The 8,753-nt window shown below is 41.1% G+C and overlaps 1 protein-coding gene across 1 annotated transcript in view; it reads left to right on the top strand.

Annotated features, from left to right (window-relative positions):
• Window positions 1–8,753, top strand: part of Nrg4 (neuregulin 4) — a 105,539-nt gene that overhangs the window by 1,611 nt on the left and 95,175 nt on the right. The window contains exon 2 of the mRNA XM_021207791.2: window positions 5,669–5,767. The gene's annotated coding sequence lies outside the window, so the exon portion shown is untranslated. The remainder of the gene's footprint in view (window positions 1–5,668; window positions 5,768–8,753) is intronic.

Raw genomic sequence — 8,753 nt, 5'->3', positions numbered from 1 at the left:
CCCCCCCCCCCGAGTGTGAGTGTATGTTGTTAGTGGCTGAATCCACTCCAGTTCAAGAGTTGTCTCCACTAGACAACATAGCTGTGGGGCATTCTCTTAATGAAAGATTGATGTGGAAAGGTCCAGCTGTGCCTTCCCACACTGTGGGCGGTGCCACCGTTGGGTAGGTGGTCCTGGTTGCTATAAGAAAGCAGGCTATTCAAGCTAGCAAGCAGTGTTCTCCCACTGCCTCTGCATCAGGTCTTGCCTTGGCTTCTTCTCAATGATGGACTCTAAACTGTAAGTCAAAGAAAGACTAATTAAAGAAAATTCTAATTAAATATTAAGAGTAATACAAGTATTTACAGGGAGAAAAATTAGACTACATCCCTTTATCCAGAAACTTTGTATTCTAATACATTTTTTTCTTTTAAGTGTAAATGTTAAAGATGTTACTTAAAGATATTATTTTAAAACGTGTCACTTTAGGGTAACATTTTTTTCTACCATGGTTGTCTTAGAGGAACTAGAGAAGAACACAAGGACATCTTTTGCCATCCCATTCTGGCTTGTTTGGTTTTGCAGCACCAGCGATTGAATCCTGGCCTCATTTGTGCTACCCAAGGGTTCTGCCACTTAGCTGTGTCTTTTCTCTCTCTCCCCTTCTCAGAAACCCTATGGAAATTCGAAAATCCCCTAACATTTGCAACTTGTCAGCTCTATGCTTCCCCTGGTGGTGTGTCACTACCACAGCACATGCCCAAATTAAAATCCTCTAATTTCTTTAGGGTGTTGAAACCTTAGCTTGCTGATATTCACTCACACACACAAACAGGCACACACGGGGGATGGGGGGGGAGGACCAGGGACATAGCGACAAGATGCCTCTCTTCTTTCTCTAATGTTGCCTGCTCTTCTCATATATACTAAATCCTGAGATCCAGAGGATTACCAAATTGGTCTAAAACTGAAATCTACAGCAGGCTTCTCATGATTGCTATTCAGCTTTCTTGGTCTTTATGAATCAATGACAAACACTTGTTTAAAGTCAGATTCTGGAGTGCCTCAAACGCACTGAAGTCTAATTTCCAGAAGATTGACTTGGGAATTTTGGTTTTAACTGCCTCAGGTGATCGGTGCTGATAGCAGAGGTTGGGAACTCCTCCTGCTACAAATAGCACAGGTGTGTTGCTTCAGTATGTGGCAGGTGAGGAATAGCGGGGAGGCCTCTGTGTGCATGTGGAAAGGAGTTACGGAGCAACAAGAAAACAAGCTAAAAGGCAGGATGGAAGAGACTGCTTAAGATGTGTGTGTGTGTTGCTTTCTTGACAGACAACACTGTTTCTAAGATGGTATCACTGGCATAATATCCATGCCAAGATGCCTTAGAAGTCACACCTTTTATTTTAAAAGATTTCACTCCCCCTCTTTTCCGAGCGTCGATACATGCCAGTACTCCTAGCATTGGAGAAGCTGAGGCAGGAGGATCAGGAGTTTAATGTCAGCCTGGGCTACATAGGAAGCTCAAGGCTAGCATGAGCCATATAATGAGAACCTACTTTAAAAGTCCAAAATCAGAAAGGGAGGGAGGGAGGGAAGGAGGGAAGGAAGGAAGGGCAGACAGTTTTTCAAGAGCACCAACATCACACAAACAGAATTTTGTGTGTGTTCATTCCATGGCAGCAAGATTATGGGAAGGTAAATTGAAGATGATGTTGGTCCTGTGAATGTCTAAAAAAAAAAATGGTCTCAGGATTAAAGCCTATGTTTAAGTTACTGATTGGAAAAAACATACAGATCTGATGCCTCATAATTTGTGTAAATTGGAGTTCTTTGCCAAGTCCTAAATTGTTGATGTTTATCTACATGTGCATATTTTGTGGGTGCTTCTAAATGCCTTATAACACAGCTTTGCTAATGTGAACTGTAGAGAGAAGAGCCATGCTGTGTCCAGGAGAGCTGAGAAGTAGACTCTGTTATCTTGGGTGATATTTATCCGAGGTTTAAGTAGTCACAGTAACTGCTAACAGCAGGTTTCTTTTTAAAATCCTACTGAGGTATCTTTAATGAGTAAATATATTTGACACAATTAGCAACATTCATATGCAGATAGTCTATATTGGATGCAACAGAAAGCACAATAGCATGCATTCCTTTGGCCTCAATAAACAACTGCAAAAGGTTTTCTTACTGAGCATAGTGGTTCTCACCTATAACTCCAGCTCTTCGGGAAACTGAGGCAGGAGGATGAAAAGTTTGAGGCCCACCTTAACTACATAGATAGTTTGAGGCTGACCTGCACATTTGCTAGATCTTTCTCAAAATAATCTTAAAAGAAAAAGGTTCAGTCCCTGATAAAACACAAAGAGAGGGGGAGGGGAGGCAAGGAGAGGGATGCAGAGAGTTTCATACTGGAAGAAGGCCCTAGACTTAATCACTAGTACCCTCTAAATTAACATGTTTTAACCATTTATCTGTTGGCATACTTTCTACTGTACATCAGCATTAGAGAACCCTGTGCTTCAGTTGGTCTTTAGTTAAACAAGACCTTAGCCGCTGGGTGTATTCCAAGTATGTCATAAAGGTTCAAGGCAAGTCTAGTTGAAGTTCATATCTTAACGCCATCCCTCCCTACATGTGAATATCAGTGTCTTACTAAACATGCTGCCGTAGTGATTGGGAGGAAGAAGAAACAGGCATCGAGGGGTGTGGCACTGCCGTTCTATGAAGCCACTGTGAGTTTTTCATATGTGTAAGGTTTTGTTGTTTTTGTTTGAGACAGGGTTTCATTCCATGTATCCTAAGCTCAGGGTAATCTCCCTGTGTCACCCTCATGAATGTACCATCACACTCCACTTAGTATGTGGTGTTTAAGAGCAAAAGAAGATGGAACACTTTGAGTTATATTTTTGGTTGGCCATTACCTATTTTTAGTTTGTATGTGTAATTGTGATTTGAATAATTGAATTCAGATATGTCTGACTTTGAACTTTATTAATCGTTAATATTTGCTTCAGTGCTAAAGACTGTATCTGGAAAATAGAAAATAGCATGAAGCTTAGTACTGTGGGAGACCAATATGTAGGTATCTCTTTCTTCCCAAACTGTTAATAAATTCCATTATATTTTTGTTACTATAAAATGTATTTTATTTTATGTTGGCTTATAAGTAGAGTTGAATAAGGGAGTTTTCACTATCTTTATTTCCTGCCTATTAACATTTCGTTTTGTGATCATTCCTGAAAATACTTTTGTATATGGTAGAGAGGTACCTATAGAAGAACCTTCTGAATGTCAGAAACTCTTTGAGTTTCTGGTCCCAGAAGATCACCAAATGAATAAGACACAGTTCTCAAGTGAGCTTTCCTGTGTGTTTCTGTTTGGAAGTTGCGTATGCTTCATGGGCCAACTATTTCATTGCTACACAGCTCATATGTCAAAGTGGAATATTGGCAGTTATATACTTGAAAACAAACTATCCAGCGCTCAATTCTAGTACAATGTAATTAGTTTCCTCGTTTTTATTGATAGATCTCTGTGCTGGCTAGTCTATGTCAACTTGACACAAGGTAGAATTATCTGAAAGGAGGGAACCTCAATTGAGAGAATGCTGCCATAAGATCTGGCTGTAAGGCATTTTCTTAGTGATTGGGTGGGGCCACACCTGGGCTGGTGGTCCTGGGTTCTATATGAAAGCAAGCTGAGCAAACTCTGAGGAGCAAGCCAGTAAGCAACACTCCTCCATGGCCTCTGTGTCAACTCCTGCCTCCAGGTTCCTGCACTGCTTGAGTTTCTGCTCTGACTTCCCTCAGTGATGGTTTGTCACCTTGGAAATGTATGCTGAAATAACCCTTTCCTCCACAAGTTGCTTTGGTTATGGTGTTCATCACAGCAACACTAACCCTAACTGGGTCAAGTTCTAATACTTGTTGACATTTATTAACTGCTTACAGTATTCCAGAATGGTGGCTGCACAAGCTTTATTTGAATTAATCTTTCATAACTCTTTTTGACAATATGCAGTTATTATTAATCTTATTTATAAAGGAGACAGAGGGAGTGGCTATCTTGCTCGTGGTCACACAGTCAGCATTGAGTCTGGACTGAGACGTAGGCAGTCTGATTCAGAGACCTGAAGTTCAACCCTTTTGCCTTGCTGCTTCGAGTGTACACAGAGCTGTAAGAGTCTGAGCACTATGATGTAGCTGGAAAAGCATTCTGGATTCCAGGGTTCTGTCTCTTAAGCCATTCCGCCATCTTCAATCACAACATCAGTGGGAGCTGATTTAGAGGATGTAACTCACACAGCCATTCTCTAACCCTTTCTAGCTCTAGGATTTTATTATGATTATTTTGTCTACAGAAGAGAAAAATGATTTGTTTAACTTACTCGACTTAAGAAGAGAGCCGGAAAAATAAAGTACTAACATGGTCAAACTTGAAAGTAGATAAATTTTGGATAAACACACTGTTATTAAATGCATTGTGTTCTTATTTGTATAACTATGAAAAGGTCCTGAACTGTTATATCTTCCAACATTTGCATATGACACATTTATATAACTAGAGTGTCCTGAGCCACTGTCTTGACCTCCTATTTCAATACATATAGAATAAATGCTTTGGGGCAAATGAACTTTGTGGCTAGAGGGTAGATCATATTATATACCATGTTCCCTTCTTTCTGTTCAGCACTAACGCCCTATTGAAATGACAATCCATATTAAGTTTCTATCATAATTGTGACTTTCCATATGGGAATAGTTTCATAATAAAAAATGAATCTTTTTGGACTATAGTGATGCTTAGTTGGGGAAAAAAAAAGCCTGTACTAGCACAGGGGCTTGAATTTGGGTCACCAGAACCCACATAAAAACTGTCAATGGCAGCATGTGACTGTAGCTCCAGGGTTTGCTGGGGTAAACAGAGAAAACAAATATTGGCTAACCAGCTAACCTAGACCTACTGAACTTTGCTTCAGTGAGGGCCCTGCCTCAGAGAGTAAAGGTAGGTGGTAGTGGGAAAAGGGAGATGACATCAACCTCTGGCTGCTATACATATGTGTACACACATACACCCCAACACACACACACATCATACAACTAGATATATGCTAATTCCTTGCTCTTTCCCCAAAGTCCCTGCCTATATGTTTCAAAAGGGTTCCTCCTAGTTAGTAATTTTTAAATAAAATTTGAATTTTCTATTACCCTTAACTTCTAACTTTGTGTTTGAAAATAACAATAAATAGTTCTCTGGGGACTTTTATTTGGTACTTTTTAGATTTGCTGTATGTTTCAATGTGTGGCTTGCATGTATGTATTTGCATCATATGTGTGCCTGGTGCCCACAGAGGCGAGAAGGCATTAAGCCCCCTGGAACTGGAGTTATGGATGGTTGTGAACCCACTATACAGGTGCTGATGGGAACTGAACCCAGGTCCTCTGCAAGAACAGCAATGGTCTGAACGCTGAGCCATCTCAGCCCTTCCTGGGACTTGAAAAAATCATATATCAGAAACATAACGGTTAAGGAAGGAGAAGTGAACTGTGTCAACAAAGGGAAGCTTCTTTCCTAATTCTCAGGTTCTGTGAGATCACTAAAAATTATGCTGAAGTTGGTACATGTTATACATTACTCTTCTTCGTTGCTAAACTAATCCTTTGTTTTTATCTGTCTTTTATGGTAGCTTTGGTTCCTACCTGAGCAGAAAAGGTGGCTCATCTGCCCTCCTTCCACTATGTAGCCTAGAAGAACGAAGAAGAGCAGGGGCCAGCGGGTGTGGCAGGTAAGTGACCTCATCTCATGTGGTTTGAGGAGGAATGTATGTGCTTGACAGTTCTTCCTTAGCTGTAATTTTAGGTCCTGGTGTGATTTATCAGACTATAAAGGATATTCTCTGTAAAATCATGTAATTTTTCAAGGTGTCAAGGTTTTTTTTCTTTCAAATCTAATACTTGAGAAGCCTGTGTTCCATTAAATGTTAACAAGAAAAAATAGCATATTAGAAACATCAAAGTACTGTGCATCTGGTCTTTGTATTGTAAAAGTAATATGAATAGAATTAAAACTTTGGAATGGAAGAGTCTGGAGAAAGTTTACATTGTCCTTGTGATTAGAAAACGGAGGACTTGTGGTGAGGCAGGTGGGCAGAGCACCCTTCTCATGGGTGAGAGTCTATCAGGCTGAGCGGAGGACCACCCTGTCTCTAAGACCTACAGGGGAAATTGTAGGGAAACTTAGCTTAGAAAAAAATAAAAGATTGTGGTTAAAAAGACTTTAAGATTGGAATTATTTACTTGGAAATGTGTAGGATTCTCTCTAGGTCTTCTAACTTGTGATTGTTTGTCAGCAACACCCTATCTACCCAAGTATGCACCTGTCACAGACCTTCCTGATGCCACAGTGCTGTTAGCCCTGGCTAGAGGTCTGCGTCTGGAGCAATAGCTAACAGATTTCTAAAAGTAGAGCATACAAACATTCAGCACATGACCTTTAGATTGTTGGGCACTGTACAGTTTAAACACAGGAAGTCCTGTATTTTAGTTTATTCCATTGGTCATGTGATCATCACTGATCTGTTTAATTCTTATGGTTCATGTGCTGTTCTCCAAGGACCTCTATGTTAACATTGACAGTGAATTGTGGATTCTTAATGAATCGCCTCTATCAAGAGTAGAGAGAATGATGTGAGGCAGAATTTAAAAATAGTACATTCATGGAGGATTATCGAGACTAGTTCATGGAAATGCGAGGTGAGACGTGCGAGGTGAACCAGAGTGTGGTAATCTAAAGATGGCATCAGGAAGAAGGAAAAAGACTGCTTTTCATTTATTTTAATTGAGTCAGAGAAAGGATGAAGAATGGTGAGGTTGGGAAAAAGCACTTTGTGGACTGAAGGAGAGCCAGACATTGTTCTGATTTTTTTCTTTTTCTTTTTTGAGACAAGGTCTTATTCTGCAGCCCAGGCTGTGGACTGAAATTCACAATATCCCCCAAACTGGCCTTGAACTCAAAGCAGCCCTTCTGCCTCAGCCAGCAGAGGGCTGTGACTATAGGAATGAGCCACTACACCTGGCCCAGAAATTTGTTAGAGTGAAGTATGAGAGAAGGGCAAACGATGATGTGCTGGGCCGCATCTTTAATGTGGAAAGGCTGAGGCAGAATCACTATGAATTTATTACTAGCCTGGGCTGTTGTCTTAGTTAGGGTTTCCATTGCTGTGGGGAGCCACCATGACCATGGCAGCTCTTATAAAAGAAACATTTAATTGGGGCTGGCTTACAGTTTCAGAGGTTTAGTCCATTATCCTCATGGCAAGAAGCATGGCAGAGTACAGGCAGGCATGGTGCTGGAGAAGGAGCTGAGAGTTCTGCATCATAAAGGACAATGTTTAATTGGGACTGACTTACAGTTTCAGAGGTTTAATCCATTATTGCCATGGTAGGAAGCATGGCAGCATGCAGGATGACATGGTGCTGGAGAAGGAGCTGGGAGTTCTACATCTTGATCCACAGGAGAGATTGGGTGCCACACTGAGTATAGGTTAGCCATATATAACCTCCACAATGACACACTTCCTCTAACAAGGCCACACCTCCTAATAATGCTTTTCATTTATTTTAATTGAGTCAGAGAAAGGATGGCCAAGCATTCAAACACCTGAGTCTGGGGGGGGGGGTCATTCATATTCAAACCACAGCTATAATAGCCAGACTGTTTCCAAAATCAAGAAAAACAAGCAAGTGAACAACAACCAAAAAGTGAAGAAGAAATCCGTGTAAGACCAAAAGTTTGTCTTCAACAGAATGGACTTTATAATAGATATGGGTGAGGGGGTCAAACAAGTCAGGAAAATGACGGGGAGGTTGGAGAATTGTTGCATTAGTTACGTTAGTTATTAGTTACATAGTTGTGTTAGTTACTTTCTACCTTTATGATAAAACACCATGAGCAAGGTGACCTGTGTTGTTTGGGTGTGGGGTTCCAGCAGGTCAGAGTCCATGATGGTGGAACAAGGAAAGCGACTAGAGAAGCAAGCCAAGTGCTGACATCCTGAAGGGCAAGCATGAAACAGAGAGGGCAAACCTGAAATGGCTTGTCTTTAAACTCTAAAGCCTGACCCCAGTAGCGTACTTCCTACAACAACTTTCTAAACCTTCCAAACATTGCCAAGGGTTCAATGACCAAGGGTTCAAATGTAGGAGACATCTCATCCACTTGAAAGAGAGAATCAAAAATCCAAAGAGGCGGTGCTTCAGCCGTGAGAGAATACAATGGAAATGTAATAGCATCTGCATGGGAGAGACGTCAGCGAAAGATAAAAAGGTCTGTTAGAGTAATTGACATGAGCAAAACAAAAGCAAAAACTAACTAGAATCATCAGTTCTGTATACCAACAAGACTGGTAACTATTTAGGCCCAAGAAGGGCATACACACATGAAGTCATGAGGCTGTTCATGTCAGTACATTGAGGGATGGGAGGGGCTTGTTGCATGGGGAAGGCCAGCTCTTTCGATTTAGAAGACCACATGGAATGGCAAACCTTGTACATCACAAAACCTGCCCTCTGCGAGGTTGTGGAGAAGGAGGAACACTCCTCCATTGCTGGTGGGATTGCAAGCTTGTACAACCACTCTGGAAGTCAGTCTGGCGGTTCCTCAGAAAATTGGACATAGTACTACCAGAGGACCCAGAAATACCTCTTCTGGGCATATACCCAGAAGATGTTCCAACTGGTAATAAGGACACATGCTCCACTATGTTCATAGCA

The sequence above is a fragment of the Mus pahari genome, chromosome 10, assembly GCF_900095145.1.
Source record: "Mus pahari chromosome 10, PAHARI_EIJ_v1.1, whole genome shotgun sequence".
NCBI classification, from domain to species: domain Eukaryota; kingdom Metazoa; phylum Chordata; class Mammalia; order Rodentia; family Muridae; genus Mus; species Mus pahari.
The sequence above is the reverse complement of the archived record's forward strand: the minus strand, read 5'-3'. Positions and strand labels throughout refer to the sequence as shown.